The following is a 19,432-nucleotide window of genomic DNA, read 5'->3' as shown; positions in this document are numbered from 1 at the left end:
CCGATTAGACCAGGTGGGGACTTTGGGGCACTGAGAAGAGGTACATCTGAGGGTGGGGAGTCGGGTGGTCAGGGCCAGGAACTGTAGTAGGGCAACCCTGGCCTGTCAGGAGAGCCGAGCTTCAGCCCCATGACCTCTGGCCAGCTGTTGAATCTTTCTGGATCTCTCTTTAGTAAAATCTGGATGATAACACATCTGTCTCACCTCCCTCACTGGCTTGTTTGATATACATGTAAAATAACAGAAGAAACAGGATGATGAGAATAATTGCTGTTCACATCTCTCTCTCAAGGATGCAGGGCAGAAAAGGAAGGAGGGTAGAAAGGGGAAAAAAGAAAAAGAAAATGAGAAAAAAAAGAAGACAGAAGGAAAAGGAAAGGGAGGCAGGCAGGTATCTGTGTTAGAGGGCAAGATGAATTCAAGAGGAGTAATGCTGTGAAAGCACAGGCGCTGGCAGCCTGGGCTGGAGGCCGGGAAGGCCCCCTCACCACGCCCCTGAGAGGCAGATAACCGGGCATTTAGGATACCCACCCAGGGCAGATCAGTCATAGCACTAACCTGAGGCATCTGTGATACAAGGAAATTGAAAACAAGATAAGACTTATATACAGGAGGTAGGGGGGAGAAAAAAATGGACAACAACCCTAAAATGCTTTGAAAATGTGTATATGCCATTTTCTAGGCTCTCAGATTGGGAGTGCTGTCAGTTCTTTGGCAAATCTTTTCTGTTTCTAGACACTTTTACTTTATATATGAGGAACAGGCTCAGAGAGGTTAAGTGATTTGCTCAAGATCACACAGCTGGTGTGAAGAAAAGCCATGACAGCAATTCTATGTTCAGTTTTCTTTTTTCCCCACTGGATATACTAAAGGTATGAAATGCAGAATTCTAAGTATTCCTGGGGACTGGGTTAGGGGGTAGGGCCGAGAGAAATGGTTTTCGTAGTTGCTTAACCTGGCTGTGTGTGAGATTCCAAAGCCAAAGTCACTTCTTTCTTCTCCTCTCTACAGCCTTGGTCTCTTTTCATGGAGTAGGCTTGACAGCCACTAAATAATTCTGTTTTCTCATTTCTCAGTTCCAAGAGCAGGTAGGTGCAAGCGGCCCCCTTGAGCTCCAGACTCCAGCCATGTCCATATGTAGTTTCTGTAAAGCCAGGCCGACGATCCCTGGACACCCTCTCTTTTTATCTTGTTAACCCTGGTGGTACCAAGAGGCACCTGACATTCTGGGTATGCTAATAATTCGGTGCCAGCAAGTTTCTGTTATCCTCGAGTTGTAATTGTTAACTCGAATGGAATGCAAAACTTCTGGTTTGGAGCGGAGTTGGTTTTTAACTGTGAATTACTTGAGGGGTATGGAAAATGGGGAGTACATTTTGTGTTTTGTGGAAGATGGTTTATGAAAAAGTCTTTTGGAGTCGGATTTCCTCTGAAAAATAGAAATCTACGGTACATGTGTAGTTGCGCCGGTGTCTACAGATTCACTGGGGGACTCTACCCTCTGTTAACTCTTGCCTTTAACACTTTTTCATTTAGAAAGCCAAGACTTGCTTGGGGATTAGAACAATGAGCTTATCATAATGCCGCTTTAACCAAAAGGTTTATTTCTGCGAGCCCTTCCTCTAGCCGCCCTCCATCCCACCCCTTGCAAGTCTGGGATTTTTTTCCCCTTAAGAGGAAGTGTGGAAATAGAGCCCGCCTGTTCATTTGCATCATTGCACATCACACGATATCTCTGCGACCATTATATTGTGTTCTCTCAATGGTGTTTGCTCTGAGGGTGGGACTCAAGGCTGTTTAGTGTCTCGTAAAACATTTACCAAAAGCACTGAGCCATGGTTTTGAAGGGCATTCCGTTGCCAGAGCGTGTGGGAGGAGAGAGCCAGCCGGGGAAAGAGCGCTCCAGGTGTTTGGCAGGTACTTGTTTCATAGTTTAGAATTTATACATGTTTAGAATTTCAGATTGCGTACCGATTCGGGTTCCCTTCTGCTGAAGGGGCGGGAATGGTGAGGGGATGAAGGGGGCCAAGTGATTGCTTTGCAAACTCTTATTTTTCCGTGGCCTGGAGTCCCCGGATAATTGTAATCTTCAGTTTCAATCAAATGTTGTTTTCAGTTTTACCAGGCGGAGGTGTGTGTCATGGAGAAGGAGGTAAAATCTGCCTGTGCTTGAGGTTTTCCAGGGGCCTGAATCAGAACTTAGCATTTGCTCTAGCAAAGAATTCGGAACCAGGTGTGGCGTTTCTAGGAGACGACGTGTAACCTTGTGATTTGCGCTTCATTATACCCCGTGACTCATTCCATGAAAAGCTTTCGCTAAATGGTGGCTCTGGTTGCTTGAAAATATTCTTAAACTTTCTTTCCTCCCCCATCCCCTACCCCGATTAAAGGTCAGCTTGAAAGACTGCTTCTTATCCTCAAATTTTGTTTTTAGAATGCAGTTGCTAGGAGTAACTTTATATACTGGTCATACATAGTTTTGGAGAAACTAATGACTCAGTATTTCTTCGGAATACTAAGTATTTCTATTCTAGCTTATTTTTTTTTCTTTTGTAGAAAATACAAGTGTATATGATAAAACTAGAGCCGTAATCAAATGTTTACATTTGATCAAGTGTAATAATGACATCCTGGACACAGATACCTGGAACTGTGTTATTAGTGGCTAAAACCCAAACAGGAGATAAGAAAATCTAGAAAAAGAACAGCTGCAAAAGATTTCTGTAATGGCCAGTTTCTGGAGAAAGAAGTTGTCTTTGCGGTGTAACAAGCATATGGAATCTTTAGTCTGTTTATCTTATGGTGGGAAACCTCAGCATGAAGAGGGAACTAAAGTTAAGATTAGACTGCAAGCATATTGATTATGAAAGAATGTGATTTGGGTACTCTTTTGACCAGTGACTCTGGCAGTAAGAAGCTGAGAGTCTTCTGACAAGTTCACAGTCATTGCAAAATGGCTGGAATAAATGATTGTTTCAAAATAAGAGGAAACTTCCTTCATGGGAAAAACATCCCTGTGGTTTTGTGTATTTAGGCAAATGGGACCTAATCTAACAACTGTGGAGGGCCAAAGACATCCAGTTCACTTGAGGGAGAGCAGATTTAATTATTTTTATATGAATATCAGAAATTTGAATTTAGCATTGAGTCATTTCACTACCCTGACTACTGGAAGTTTATGTAACTTGCCACAATCAGATTAATATTTTTCTTACCTCTTCTAAAATTTCAAAACAGGGGTAAGAATACTTGCTCTCTACTTGTCTGTCTTGTAGATGCACCTCGATTGCTTAAGAGTCTGTCAAACTTTTGACCTTCAATGATACCTCATAAATCCAAAATAGACCCTGACCAGTGAAGGAAATCATGTGTTAATTCCACTGTCTCTGAAGTAGATTGATACAGTTTTACGTTTGAAATTTTGTCAGAGGAACAGAAAGACTGGAAAAAATTCTAATAATAAATCACCTTTAGATACTTGTCATTCCCTGTTTCCCTTTATTTCACTGGGAAAATCCTATTAAGTGCAGTTCCTTTGTTTGGCTTTTTTTTTTTTTTTTTTTTTTGCGGTACGCGGGCCTCTCACTGTTGTGGCCTCTCCCGTTGCGGAGCACAGGCTCCGCACGCGCAGGCTTAGCGGCCATGGCTCATGGGCCCAGCCGCTCTGCGGCATGTGGGATCTTCCCGGATCGGGGCACGAACTCGTGTTCCCTGCATCGGCAGGCGGACTCTCAACCACTGCGCCACCAGGGAAGCCCCTGTTTGGCTTTTTAAAATTAGAAGTCCCAAAGATATGTATGGAATTGTAAGAAACTAAGGTCAGCAAAGGCTACATTTACATCTCTCATTAGGAGTTTTTGCAGTTACATGGTAGTTTGTTAATTGATCAACTCAGGCGTCTAATTAAACCCTGTGTACATTGGCCCCTGTCTCTGGCATTTTAAACTTTGCTGCTATTCCATGTGATATGTTAATAATGCTTCTATATCAGGCTGGCTTTATAAGGCGTATATTTGAGTAAAGTCTCTCTGCAAAGATTGTTGTCATCTGTTCCTTCTGTCCTTTAGACTGCAAGTTCTTGGTTTGTAATATGTCATAAAGGTGAAATCTCCAGGGACAATAATAGGCCCCAAATTAGGCGGTGGTTTGCAGCATGCGGTAATGCCCAAGGAGTCATGGTTGTTTTGGCTTGCTTGGACAGAGCTGTCACCGGAAGGTGTGGGTGGGTGACACCCACCTTTTTGGGTGACCGTGCCAGGAAAGTCACATTCATGGGAACTTGGGATCAGAACTATGCAGGCAAACTAGAGGAATCATCATAAAGACCCAGGGTTATTTTGGTCTGGTTTTGTTTTGGTAAAAACTGAATTTGTATAGGTTAACCAAGCAACGATTAAAAATCCTTCACTGGTCTAGTAACTCAAGGTCTTGAGTTAAGGCAAAAGTCTTCACAGTAGTCAAAAAATTAATGCCATTATGTCCGTCCGGGCCTCACTCTGTGCCATTGGCTCTTGGTTTAGACATCTTTCAGTAGAATTCCTGTTTTCCCAGTGCACAATAAATTGGAACTCTTCTTTGTTCGCTAATGATCATTCACTCATTCAACAAGTACTTACTGAGGTCTCATTCTAGGCTAGGTTCTTATCTCTCAGTTCTTAAATGTCCCTTCCTCAAGGTGACCTTCCCAGACCCCCTAAATTAGGTCCTGTACCCCTGCCCCTTTAAGATAGTCATCACCCTTGTTTTATATCAATACTTGCCTCTTCTGCCAAAAAATAAGTCCCCCTTACATTATGGATTGTGAGTGTCTTATTCACCACTATATCTCCAGTGCTTAGCACATACTAGGCATTCTAAAGACAGGTACCAGATACATGACTAAATGAGTGAAAGAAAGCAAATGATAAGAACCAGGAAGGTTAGCAACAGACATGTAACAATGAAAAATAGCCCCTGATAACAGGGAAGGGGCAAAAGTTACTGTCACCCAGTTTAGAAGCAATGGCCCCTGAAGCCATCATTTCCTCTCAGCTCAGCTCAACCATATAAGTTTCTAAGGATAGCCTTGGTTCACCAAGAAGAAGAATGTGCTCAGTAGCGTTTAAGATGATAGTCAGGACTACAAATCATTTTATAAAGATTTTCATCCAAGAAAGTCATAGTTTTCTTACTTAAATGGATACATTCAATTATTTGGAAATTTTAATATATGAGTAATATTTTATTCCTACAATTATGAGGTACCAGTGAATACATTTATCACTTACACAAAATACAAGAAGAGCCTAGAAGAATGCATGAGAGAAAAACTTCCATGTAATGAAATTAAGTCAAGTAAGTGCTTTAGAAAATATTATTTCAAATATTCAAGTATAACATAAAGGCAGTAAAATGAACAACTCTTAAGTGTACAGCTTGAATTTTTACATACACCTGTGTAACCACCAGTCTTAGTTCAAGGTACAGAACATTTTCAGTGTCCCAGAAGGCTCCTTTGTGCTTCTCCTCCCTGTCACCCACTCTGCTCCAGGTAACCATTATTCTGACTTCTATCACCATACCTTAGCTGTTCTTGAACTTCATAAAAGTGGAATCATATGTATGTGCTCTTTTGTATCTGGCTTCTTTCACTCATCATTACTTTATGTAGCTATAATATATTCCTTCATTGCTGCATAGTATTTCTTTATAAGAATACACCACAATTTAATAAATTTGGTGGTGGGGGGGGATTAAAAATATGACTCTATGAGCTGCAAATTATTCCCTGTGTGTGCCAGCCCTTTCAAATTAAATGATCTTATAAAAGGTGGGTTGGAAATGTTATCACCTGAAAGGGCAGAAGGAGAGAAGTCTTTCTGGGAGTGGATTTGCGAAGTACTCTGCACAGGCTGTTTGTTTAAGTGAAACCATCACCCTAGGAGGCGACTCCCACGGTTTGCAGATGAGGAAACTGAGCCTGAGAAAAGTTTCATGACTTCACAGTTGGTCTGAACTAACACGCAAGTGGTTAGTTACAGTAGAAAGCAATCCTGTCCTGGCAGAGACTATGCGAGGTGACTGCTGAAGCTGTGCTACCTCTTTAACAAAGACTCAGCTTTTATACAGTACTGCAGACCTGTGTGCCTCCTGCTGGAAAGCTGGCCATTGACCTGACTTTTCTTAGGTCATTTTTTCTGTCTTTCCCTTCAAAGTTTGTTTTGTTTTGAAAACAAGCAAACTTTTCTTTATGAATAAATTTTTGTGGCTTATGAATTTTTTTTTTAGTTGCTCGTGGTATAATCTAAAATCTAATCGTGGTATAATATAAAATCTAATTAGCAACTATTGAGGTGTTTTTTTTTTTTTTGATTTTGGCTGTGCCACACCCTGGCCATGGCAGTGAAAGCACCAAATCCTAGCCAGTAGACCACCAGGGAACTCCTTAAGATCAGGTTTCAATATCAATGCATAAAGAAATGTTCAATCACCATAAGAAAGGATGGGTGAATTTCAAGTCAGAATTGCTGAGAAATTTCCTGGGAGGCAAAAGTCACATCTTTCAATGTGGGGTTTGAAGTGTTTTAAATCCTAACTCCCAGAAGGGTCTATATGTTGAATTCTCTGACTCATCTGATCACCTTGGAAATGAACAAAATTTCTAAATTTCCTTTTCCTTACTACCTTTCTTGATTTTCCATCCTACAAGTATAGGCATTCACAAATGTTCCATTCTTGCTTCAAAATTTATCAGAAACTTGCTTAGAATGTCCTTCAGTTAGACTAACAAAAGGGAGCATATACCCTTTAGATTTTTTTTTTTCTAGTTGGGAATAAAAGAGGTTATGTTTTTAATTTTGCATTAATATTGTAAGGCAGATCAGTGTGATCAGGTCATCATTTCAGTGAGGCCACAGATAAGCGTCCCCCTATGCCCAGTGGCAGACAAGAGAATACCCTGAGTGTCGCAATCAATTGTTTTAAGTCACTTCTAGAAAAAGCAAGAGATGCCCAGATTCTTTGCTTCAAAGGTATCATTATTTTCTCAGTTAGTAGAAATCCCCTTTCATACGGGATGCTTGAAAGCAGTCATTGAAGATTTGATTTGATTCTTTTTAACTTTATGAACAACCACAGGAACAATATCTTGTATTTGTATACTTTAAAAAAGTATTTTTATAGTTATCTTTTTTAAAAAGTTCTGAGATGTAACATATACCCATTTTGTATATGAGAAAGCAGAAATAGAGAACCTAAGGTCACACACCTTGTTAGGGAGAGAGGTGACATCCAGACTTTTGGCCTCCATGTTGCCAGCTCTTCCCACTGCCCACATTGCCACCCAAGCAGTGTCTGGTGAACTGCATCAGCCATTAAAAATAGCTCTCCTTCAAAACCATCTTTGGTCTGTGATGGCTTCTCAAATCATACCATTTGACTGTGCACTTACTATGTGTCAGGCATTGTACTGGCTACTATATGTATATTATCCCCAATTCTTGAAACAATCCTGTAAGCTAGGAATCATTAACCCCCTTTACAATTGGGGGAACTGAGTCACTGAGAGCTCAAGAGCCTTGAATAAACCCACATCATTTAGTAAATGCTGGAATCTGCCTTCACACTCAGATTAGTTTGACCCCGAAGTCCATTCAGTCTCCCCACGCCATCCTGCCTCTCATCAGTAAATAGTGTCTTTCCATTATCTTATCAATTACAATTGAGGCAAGTGTAGGAGCCCTAAAACAAGTTGTTGACAAGCCTTAACTCACCTCAACACATCTTCCTGACAAATGGGCATTTTCTTTAGAACTTAACAAAGACATGTACTGGGCTGTATTCAGTTAAAAAAATTTTTTTTTAACTCTTGGAGCCATAGGAAAACTAGATTTGGTCGCCATGTGGTCAAGTGTTGAGTGCAGAGGGTCCTCTCTTCGTCAGTGAGACTGGGGGACCCCTGATGGGGATGCTGGAAGAAAGCGTAGCTCTTTGAAAAGGTGATTGGTCCAGGTGATTCTCAAGATCTCTCTAACTCTCAAGATTGTTGTGTTCTAAAAAAACAGTTCCATGATGGAAAATTGGAGAGAAGTGTTCAAAGCCACTGCTTATCTCTCTCCATCAGAGTTATTGTTTTCCTTCACCAAACAGCCACGTCTTGAAGTGGAATCAAGTGGTTTCCAGCACCCAAGACAACTATAATGTGGCTGCAGATAGGATGGTCTCAAAGAAACCGAGTCAGCCAGAAAGGTACCTTGGATGCCAGTTGGGTACAAAAAAACACCGTCATGAGGTTGACTACATATTGGCCTTGTCCTGTGTGATAAAATCAGAGCCAGCCAGCAGCTGAGCGTTCTGATCTTCCCAGTACAGTGGCTTTCTCTGTACGGCACTTTTACTTTTTCGGCAAATTTACCAACCTTCTGGCAGTTACTGTTAGGATTAATTGAGATAACATGCAGTATATGAAAGTATCTGGCACATCATGGGTGATCTTAGTTTGCCTTCCTCTCAAACAGGATTTCCTGGAAGGAAGTTGGCACGTGTGAATGGAACTGGACTCTTACTTAATAGTGAATTCAGTGGATTGGACATTGTCACATAGACTTTCTTCCCCCTTAAGGATTGTGAAACCTCACCATTTAAATTCCCCATTGTTGAAGTGAGCATGATCTCTGTGTCAATCACAAATGCAAACTTTGAGTAGAAACAAAACAAAGGCTTTTATTCTACTCCTCTAATTAAATGGCTTCTTATTGTAAAGCTGTAAGAAATGCCCACTCTTTCATTTTTTAATAACAAATAGTAGAGTAGTTCATAGGCACAGTCCCTGCTGTTGTTTGAATAGATATGTCAGAGAGAGTAAGATCATATAATGAGGGTGTTAAACAGGGCATCTGCACACATCACAAATGATTGAATATAATCCCATTCATAAAATGATAAGGGCTTCACTTGCTACATAATAGGATAGCTGTTTTCATTGGAATTTTTAAATGAAATATTTTGTAGAAGATGTCAGGCTCTGAGGAATTGGGGTGCTATAGAAAGAACACTGACCAGGAATCAAGGAATTGATTTATGCCTGGGCCTTCTTCCAACTCATCTGTGACTTAGAGAAATTTCTCCATGCTTCTGGCTGCTATCTCATCTGTGTACTGTCACACTGTATGCCTCTCAGGAGCATTCTGCTGTTCGTGCAGTAAAAGTTTTGTTTTGCTTTTAATTCTAGGGAATGACACTGATTTGGATATTGTACTGTTATTCTATAGAAAAAAAATTAAATATCAGAAGATTCTGGCCTATGAAATTTAGTCCAACCCATCTTTGTCTTTGCCATAAGAAAAATTAAGGAATAAAGCAGAAACTAACACACCATTGTAAAGCAATTATACTCCAATAAAGATGTTTAAAAAAAAAGAAAAATTAAGGCATCTTCTTATTCTTAAAAGTAAAAAAAACAACAAACAACCTTTTTCATTTTTATAATTTGCCTTCAGAAGTTGACTGTCCTTTGCCCTCCCTAAGCACTTCTTTGGTAAAAAACCTGCTACCTACAGATATTTCACAAATGGTTTATTTCTGGGCCACGTAAAATTGGTGACCAAAATAAGAAATTTGAGTGGAATGTGAACAAATTAAGTTAATAGTGATAATTTTTGATGGGGAAGGATTTTCAACACAAAGAAGTCATTCAGTATTTTATTAATTCAGTATTCTATTCACAGGGTCTTATCATGGAATCTGAGAAGTAAAACAACAAAAAAGTAGAAAGGAACAGTCTAAGTCACAAAAGAGAAATACTGTTGTATAACATAAGGAAGAAAGTCAGTTTTGCAAATAACCTGCAAATTAAAACAACAGTGAGGTACCATTTTCCTGCCATGAAAGCCAACTTCCTTATATATGTCTGCTGGCCACGCATATTGGTATGACCTAGTAGGGAAAACAGTTTGGCAATATATATCAAGAACTTTAGAAATGCTCAATCCAGTAATCCCATGGATGGGATTCTGTTTGAAAGAAATAACGTAGAAGAATGTAGAGGAACACCACTGAAGAATCAAACACCCAAATTCCCACCCATGATGAGAGAGAGGGTTTACAATCTTTTATTTAATTATCCATATTTCCATATCCTATCCTCTTTCTTCCCTATGGCCTTTAATAAGAAATCATCTACCCCAGTGTGTGTGCGTGCGCACACGTGCACGCGTGTGTGATGTTTCTGTGTTTTCCATGGTGAACACTGATTTTTTTTGTATAATCAGAAAAAGCATATGAAAATGTTACTTCTAAAGATCACTGAAATTCAAAGTCTCCTGCTGCCCGAGCCACAAGATAAAGAGAGTAAACAGTGTCCAAGGTGATGGAAGCAGAAAGCAGTGACCATGGGAAGAAGCTTTTTGACCTTCCAACTGTATGCTGCTAGTAAGAACTCTTGCACCCTCTGAGTCTTTTCAGAATGCCCAGGACTGGTGTTACTTGTGCCCACAGCTCTCCTCCACTGCCTCCTCCCCAAAATGCGAGTATGCAGTTCACCTTTCATGAATGATCTTCTTCCGTGATCTGGAGGAAACCTTCTCCTTCCAATTCCTGTCACCCACTGCTGGCCATCAGCAGCCACCAAAACCTCTGCAGACCTCACCTCTATGTAGCCTCCCTCTACCTTGAGACCACGTTGTAGGGAGGATTCCCCTGCCCAGTGCAGACTCATCATACTTCTACTGCATTTGTTCTTCTCTCTCAGCTTTGGGTTCCGATTTCAAGTCTTTGTAGTTCTTGTTTCAAAGACAGGGAGTGAAAGAAGAGGGAAGATACAAAGGTCAGATTTTAGTCACCGGTTCTGAGCCTGTGATGCAACACTGCCCTACGTCTGTTCAGGCTTAACAAATTCAACTGTTTTCAAGTTCTATATCGTTGAACAGTGACTGGTTCACACAGTCATTAATCTCTCTCCCTGCCTCTCCTCCTCCGCCCCGGACCCCCATCAGAGGGATGGGAAAAACATGCGCTAAGCCAGGGCATTTATTTCTCAACAACACTTGGAGAGTCCTGTCCACTTCCTCATTCATACTTGACTTCTCAGTTCAGACCAGGCTCATTCATTGAATGAAGTTCTGTACTCTTTTCTGAACAGAGTAACGAGGACCAATCAAACAAATATCCTCTGGGAAATAACGTCAACATGATTACAAAACAACAGGCGATTTGTCCATTTTGGCAGGCCCACCCTAGAAGGCAGGCAGGCAGGCAGACCTGCTTCAGACATACCCAAAACAGCTAAAAATGCCCAAACTTGACCTTTGTGTGTATTCATTCTGGTGAGCTGACAGGCCAGAATCAGGGGGTTTTGCTGCAGACTGTGTTAATGCCTAAGACTGCCTGGATGGGAAATTGAGCTGGGGGAAGCAGGAGGTGGGGGAAAGAATATGTATGTGTGCTGGGGCTTGTGGTGGACGTGTGTGTGTAATTGGTGGAAGTGGTTTTGTGGTTACTTAATATTGGTGTCAGGAAGGGAATTCTGCCTCTGGAAACGAAGAACTAAAAGACTAAAGTAACATCACTTGAGCTACTGAGCTTCATTTGACTCTCATCTGAACCTTTATTGAACCTTGAAAAAGATGACCTCAAATATTCATAGTGCATTAAATGATATTGGTGCCTTCTGCTCACCACTTGAATGGAAACGGCGTTGATTAGCTCCTTGCCCTCTACCAGACTGGATAAAACATTTCTAAGACTTACTAATCTGCCCCAAATCTCTTATTCTTCGGTCTGGGGGCTACCCTATGAATCTAGACCTGTGTGTCCAATACAGTAGCTAATAGCCACATGCAATGCAGCTATTTAAGTTTAATTAATTAAATGTAAATAAATTAGGTCCTTGTTTGTACCAATACATTTCAAATGCTTAATAGCACTTGCTTGGTAGCCACTGTATTAGACAGTGCAGATATAGAATGTTTCCCTCATCACAGAAAATTCTGTTGCACAGCACTGATCAAGATAACCTGTTCAGGGGCTTCCCTGATGGCGCAGTGGTTGAGAGTCCGCCTGCCGATGCAGGGGACACGGGTTCGTGCCCCGGTCCGGGAAGATCCCACATGCCGCGGAGCGGCTAGGCCCGTGAGCCATGGCTGCTGAGCCTGCATGTCCGGAGCCTGTGCTCCTCAACGGGAGAGGCCACAACAGTGAGAAGCCCGCGTACCACCAAAAAAAAAAAAAGATAACCTGTTCAGGATCTGAGAGTATGAAGTAAAGGCTGTGCATCCCTCTACCCTCTGAGATTAGAACCATAAGCAACAGAACTCCTGGATTTGTTTTATATGCCACCCTTATTTCTGTTTTCCACATCTTCTTTGCCATACAACCTTCACTATAACTTTTTTTTTTGCGGTATGCAGGCCTCTCACTGTTGTGGCCTCTTCTATTGCAGAGCACAGGCTCTGGACTTGCAGGCTCAGCGGCCATGGCTCACGGGCCTAGCAGCTCCGCGGCATGTGGGATCTTCCGGGACCGGGGCATGAACCCGCGTCCCCTGCATCGTCAGGCGGAGTCTCAACCACTGTGCCACCAGGGAAGCCCCACTATAACTTTTATCTTCATGTTATATGAGATATGTATGGCCTTAGGTTGCAACGATCAAGTTCAAGTTTTGATTATGCTCAAATTAAGACCAGGAGTATTTCCCTGTTTTTATTTTACTCTTCATCATAAATGAAACCATCATCTAATCTCCTGTGCACATTTGGACTCCAAATTAAACCCTCAGTCACCTAGAGCTTTTGTTTTATATTACTACTATTTTTGTGACATTGTGGAATTCAATGAAGAACATAATTGTTCCAGAGCCCAGTTTAAATACGTATTCCCCTTGCAGACATTTCTTCAAAAACTTAGAACTTGAAATTCATCAACAAGTGAAACCTGAATAAGAGACATGACATAGACCAAAGAATAGACCACAGGCCCATAGTCTACGTTTTCTGTAATGGATTTATTACTAAAAAGTTGTGGTTAAAGGGAAATCTAGCAAACCAATCGAGTTTTCAATGTGTTGAGGAAGCAGAAGAGAGTACGGGGGTAGATCATTTTGTAAAGAAAAAAATTATTTTGTTACATGACCTAAATCACCTTCTAATTCATCTGTTTGGTAAATTCAGATGCCCATGTGTTGTGTGGTTATCTCAGTAAGGCTTATACCTACATAACCAGTCTGTTTGGACCTCAGATCAGTTCATTAAATACAAGATTAAGTCGAGTTGTTTAGGATCAAGTAGATGAAAATGTTACTGGTTTTATATTTATTTATTTTTGTTTGGCTGAGCCACGCAGCATGCAGGATCTTAGTTCCCCGACCAGGGATTGAACTCCTGCCCCCTACAGTGGAAGCGCAGTCTTACTGGTTGTATTTTTTAAATGCCACACCTTATGTGTTGGAATTGTTTGGGCCTGGCTGTGGGTTTTTCCTAAAGGTGTTTTAGGAATTCTTTATATACAGAGTGTTTCTTCATAGTTATAATTATATTACTATGGAGTTTGCAAAAGAGACATTCACTGAATGAATCAATGAATGACAAGGCTATCTTTATTTAATATGACTAACCCAGTAATTCTAAGACCTGTAGTCATGACTTGGGTGTTTCTAATTCATTCAAAGGAGTCATAAGAATTTTAAAAATTCTAGTAACAAATCGAACTTAGATTCACTTTAATTTAATTTATTTTTTTTAAGTTTAAAAAAATTTTATTCATTTTATTTGTTTATTTTTGGCTGCGTTGGGTCTTCATTGCTGTGCGCAGGCTTTCTCTAGTTGCGGTGAGCAGGGGATACTCTTCGTTGTGGTGCGCGGCTTCTCATTGTGGTGGCTTCCCTTGTTGTAGAGCACAGGCTCCAGGCACACAGGCTTCAGTAGTTGTGGCTCGTGGGTTCAGTAGTTGTGGCACATGGGCTTAGTTGCTCCGTGGCATGTGGGATCTTCCGGGACCAGGGCTCAAACTCGTGTCCCCTGCATTGGCAAGTGGACTCCCAACCACATCACCAGGGAAGCCCCACTTTAATTTTAAAAAGGAAATCTAGGGGAATTCCCTGGTGGTCCAATGGTTAGGACTGTTTCACTGCGTGGCCTGGGTTCAGTCCCTGGTCGGGGAAGTAAGATACTGCAAACTGTGCAGCATGGCTAAATAAACAAACAAACAAACAAACAAACAAATCAGTCTTTTAATGAAAGAAGTATGCTGTTTCATCAATTACAGAATGTAATAATTTCAAACATTTGAAATTAGCCCTTTGATTTTTGTAGCCTTAATATGCATTTACTAATTGGTTTCAAAAAAATTCAAAAATTTTCTAATATACATTGAAATTTAGAGGGAATAAATATAATAAACTCCAGTATACCTGTCTCTCAGATTTAATAGCTTTTAAGTTTTTGCTTCAGTGTCATCTATCCTTTCCTCCTTTGTTTAAGTCATTTAAAGCAAATAAAAATATCATATTATTTTCATTTCTAGTATTTTAACATGCATCTTTAAAAATATGGAGATATTTTTATTTAACCACAATGTCATGATCATACCCAACAAAATTAACAGTAGTGCCTTGTGATGCCTTGTGATCGTCTAATACCCAGTTCACATATACATTTCCCAGTTGTCTTTTTTTTCTGTTTTCTAATGCCCCTCCCTTTTAAAATTTAACCTTTCTAAAATTGAGGTATAGTTAATATAAAATGTGTTAGTTTCAGGTGTACAGCAAAATGATTTAGTTATACGTACACACATATATATGTATACATGTATACCTTTTCAGATATATATATGTATATATAAAGGTATATATAAAGGTGTCTATATATAAAGGTGTGTGTGTGTGTGTGTATATACACACACACACACTTTTTCAGATTCTTCTCCATTAGAATGTTACAAGATACTGAGTATAGTTCCCTGTGCTATAGAGTAGGTCCTTGTTGTTTATCTATTTGATGTAGAGTATATGTTATATGTATATATGTTAATCCCAAAATCCTAATTTATCTCCCCCACTCCTCCATCCCCTTTGGTAACCATAAGTTTGTTTTCTATGTCTGTGAGTCTATTTCTGTTTTGTAATAAGTTCATTTGCATCATTTTTATAGATTCCACATATAAGTGATATCACATCAGTAGAGCAGGTGGGTAACCCCATCATCAGGGGACTGTACCGGGGGGTGGGGGGGGGCTCTGGGCCTGGTCCCGCCATGGAGGAGGTGGATTAGTAGTGCTTCCCCAGAGTGCTCATGTTTGTTATGGGATTCAAGACTTCGCATTGCCGTATATACCTGTCTTTCATCAGCTGTCAGCTATGCAAGTTGTTTGCAAAGTTGAACTGTGTCTCTTGGTGATGTTAGGAGCTTGCTTTTGTTTTTTTAGTCTAAAAATAGAGATGAATGTATACTGCCATCTTTTGTCAATTTCCCTTTTTGTTATACTCATGCCAAACTTAGGCTTTTTTTTTTTCTTTTTAACTGTTTACTTCAAAGTAAATAAACTCAAATAATTTGAAAAATTATGTGCTCTAGTTGTCTTAATAATTTCTTTTTACAGTTGGTTTCTTCATTAAGGCTTTGAACAAGGCCCCCAGAGAATGCTTAAGTCTTTTTTCACCAACATTTTATTATTTTATTATAATAATTTCAAACATACAGCAAATTTGGATCTTACAATGAACACCCACATACCCAAAACTTAAATTCTGCCATTAGCATTTGCTATACTTGCTTTAGCATTATCTACCCCTTAATCCATTCCTCAATCCATATATTCATTATATTTTTTTGATGGCCTTCAAAAACAAAGTGCTGAACTTTGGGATACTTACCCTGAAATACTTCATTAACTAAAGTTCAATATTTGTTTATAGTTTTTTAAGATAAAATTTGCATAAAATGAAATGCACTCATCTTAGGTGTATATTTACTGAGCTTTAACAGAGGCATACCCTGGTGTAACCCAAACCTCAGTCATGATAAAGACATTATCATCACTCCAGAAAGTTCTCTTCATGCCCCATCCAAGTCAATACCTGCCCCTACCCCTATCTCCCAGAGTCAACCGCTGATGTTATTTTTCCTACCACATATTAGTTTTGCCTGTTTTCGAATTTCATATAAATGGAGTTTACTCAGCATGTACTCTTCTGTGTAAGACTCCTTTTACTCAGCATGTTTTCTGCTAATGATCTATGCTAATAAGCTAGTGAGCCGTGGCATTGCATGTATCTGATTTTAATGAGCAATATTCCATTGTATGACTATATCACAGTTTGTTTATCCATTCTCCTATTCTCAGCAGATTCTTTTTTTTTTTTTTTTTTTTTTTTTGGCCGCACAGTATGTGGGATCTTAGTACCCCAACCAGGGATCGAACCCACGTCCCCTGCTTTGGAAGGCAGATTCTTAACCACTGGCCGACCAGAGAAGTCCCACAATTTATTATTAATCTTCATTAATTTAAAAAATTATTTATTTATTTTATTTATTTATTTTCCTCTTTTTTTTGGCTGCATCGGGTCTTAATTGTGGCACATGGGATCTTTGTTGAGACATGAGGAATCTTTTTCCTTACGTTGTGTGATCTGCTCGGGTTTCTCTCTAGTTGCGGTGTGCAGGCTTCCCTCTAGTTGTGGTGTGAGGGTTTTCTCTCAGGTTGAGGCGTGAGCTCAGTAGTTGTGGCACATGGGCTTAGTTGCCCCGTGGCATGTGGGATCTTAGCTCCCCGACCAGAGATCGAACCCGCGTCCTCTGCATTGGAAGGTGGATTCTTAACCACTGGACCACCAGGGAAGTTCCATAATTTATTATTAATCTTCATTATTATGATGTTAAGGACTTCACCTAAGTGGAAAAACTCACAGTGTTCAATCTAGAAGAGCATTCCCATGAAAATGCAGTGTTTTGCCAATAAATTGGAGCTTTGAAGAGATGTGGTTGTAAAGACACTAGTGGGCTTTTGAGCTACAGGAAAATAACTATCACAGTGCCACTTGACTTGTGAATTGATCTGGAGTCAATCATAAAGTGAATTTTACATGAACTTTGGGTTGGGAGAAAAGAAATCTGACCTTTAGTGCTAGCCCTACCACTAATTAGTAACTTTGTCACCTTGAGAAATAATCCAGTCACCAAAAGGAAATGAGGGGTTGAGCGAGATGATCTCTAAGGTGTGGTTCACGTCATTAACCATTTCTCAAATATGTGCTAAGCTTTGAGGGCACAGTTAGGAATAAGACATATCTTTTGGTCTTCACGCTGTTCACAATGTAGGAGTGCCAAATGGTGTTCTCCAGCTGTAAAGTGTCTGTGATACTGCTGATTCATTGTGTACCTCCTTTTGAGCAAAGCACAATATAGTCAATGGATGAATGAGTGAATTGAATGAATTAATGAATAGAAGCAAAACCCCCAACATCAAGAACACTGTAATGTAGCTAAGGTTACTGATAGGTCTACAACCAGTTGTAATATAAGCAGAATATGCTGTCTGCTATAATAAAGACTCTGTGCTTGGGGAACAGTGGAGGAATGACTGAATAAGATGTGATTCTGAAGTAGTAACTGCTTCCTCATAGAGTCTTTAGGAAAAGAAAGTCTAAACAGTAAGTCACATTTCTGATGTAGGAAACCTTCTCCATGTATGTATTTCCATGTACCTGAAAATGTAAATAAATGATACATTTTGGAATCTAAAAGCCCTGTTGGTAGAGTATAAGATCCATATGCTGTAGATCTTAAATTTCACCCTTTTTGATTTATTTTTTAATGAATGTGTGAAGTTTTGTTTTTCTGTCTGAGGTAGCCTTTCTCCCTAATTTTTGCATTTCAGTCCCCTCCCGCATTTATGTATTCATTCAACAGGTATTTATTAAGTACCTATTATTAACATGAGGCGTGAGGTGGTAATACCACAGGGAGGTGTAAACTAACTGAGTAAGACTTATCTGAAGCTGACTATAAGATCTGCTCCAGTTTGTAAAGGTACCAAATCACAGTCACATTTATACGCTGTGTTAGAAATGAAAACCTCTGTGTGTGTGTATGTGTGTGTGCGCCCGTGCGCACGCCTTATGTTTCCTAGCAAGTAGAAGCTATTATATCAACTGTCATACTTAACAGTTTTTAATAGAATGCTATACTATAGTTTGCTTTCCAAGGATCCCTAAGGGGAATTTCTAGATTTACCAGTAATTTAAGCATTTTTCATGAAAAGGAATTTAAAGAAGCATCAATTTTAGGTAACTGGTATCCTGGGATATGTATTACTAGAAAGTTCACTGATGATATGTGGCCCAAATCAATTGTGTATTCACCAGACTAAGTAAAACCAGCTTGCTCAATAAAGTAAGTTCAAATTGTAAATGGACAATAGAGTTTTGAAGGTAGGCTGGTAACAGCTCGACATTTATCTCTTTCTAGAATTAGAGAAATTTTTAAAAACAATAAGCATTTACAATTTATCATATAAAATGAAGGAAACTTCTTTTGAATTTATATATATTTCTCTGAGTTTTCACCAGTTTTTAAATAGTCATATATTTGCACACGTGGTGGGATATTAGAAGGATACCAATTTTTGGATTAAAGACACAGAGATGAGGGGCTATCTTTATAGTGGAGACAGAACAAACTTAGATTGGGGTTTGCTGTGCCACTTATTTGCTGTGTAGTGAATTCCTTTACCTCTACATTTCTCCATTTCTGGTGCTGAAATTGGAAATGGTACTACTGTCTAGGGTGGTTGCAAATGTTAGAGATGATGTATGTAAAGTGCTTAGTACAAACTGATATGCAGTAAAGACTTCAGAACTGATGGCTTTAATTATCTGCTCGTGGAGAAGAAAGAATGGAAGTACCCGGGGCATTGTTAATGGCCATTTTGGTTATAGCCCAAGCTGCCCAGGACAATTGTGATGGTTGGATAAAGAGTTTGTTTGGATGTCTGTATGGATGAGTGGTTTTTACCTTGGCTACATATTAGAATCACCAGAAGGAGCTTTTAAAAACTACCAAGGCCCAGGACCCTCCACAAATTCCAGGTTTTTTTTTTTTTTTTTTTTTTTTAAGATCTCTAGCCAAGGTTGTTCAGCCAAGGCTGATGTATAATAGTTTAGACCAAATGACAGTTTAGAAGCCGTCGTTTCTGCTGACAGCCTTGCTTTGCACTATAGATAAACAGGTTTATGAGTGAACCACTGCTTAGCCCACACAGGTGCTGATCTGGTTTAACCCTGGTCAGAACTTCTCTTACAGATTTTCTATAGTTTGCTGTAAAAGTTACCTCCCAACAGGTTTTGTTCTTTATTCTTATCTGCCCTCTCTTTTTTTTTTTTTTCCTAAGAGGGAAGCAGGAGAAGGCAGATAAAATAAAAGGAAATAGAAAAATGAAGATGATCAATTGTTTCTGTTCCTTTTGT

The 19,432-nt window shown here is 39.7% G+C and overlaps 1 protein-coding gene across 3 annotated transcripts in view; it reads left to right on the top strand.

The window, feature by feature from the left end:
• Positions 1 to 19,432, top strand: part of RBM47 (RNA binding motif protein 47) — a 164,229-nt gene that overhangs the window by 81,169 nt on the left and 63,628 nt on the right. For 2 of the 3 annotated variants that reach the window (XM_082637488.1, XM_082637485.1), the window contains exon 1: positions 1,701 to 1,917. The exons of the other annotated variant lie outside the window; for it this stretch is intronic. The gene's annotated coding sequence lies outside the window, so the exon portion shown is untranslated. Of the gene's footprint in view, positions 1 to 1,700; positions 1,918 to 19,432 lie in introns of those variants that run through there. 3 annotated transcript variants of the gene reach the window in all.

The sequence above is a fragment of the Mesoplodon mirus genome (assembly GCF_964341445.2).
Source record: "Mesoplodon mirus genome assembly, chromosome: 2".
Classification (NCBI taxonomy): Eukaryota; Metazoa; Chordata; class Mammalia; order Artiodactyla; family Ziphiidae; genus Mesoplodon; species Mesoplodon mirus.
This window is presented reverse-complemented; position numbering and strand designations above follow the sequence as displayed.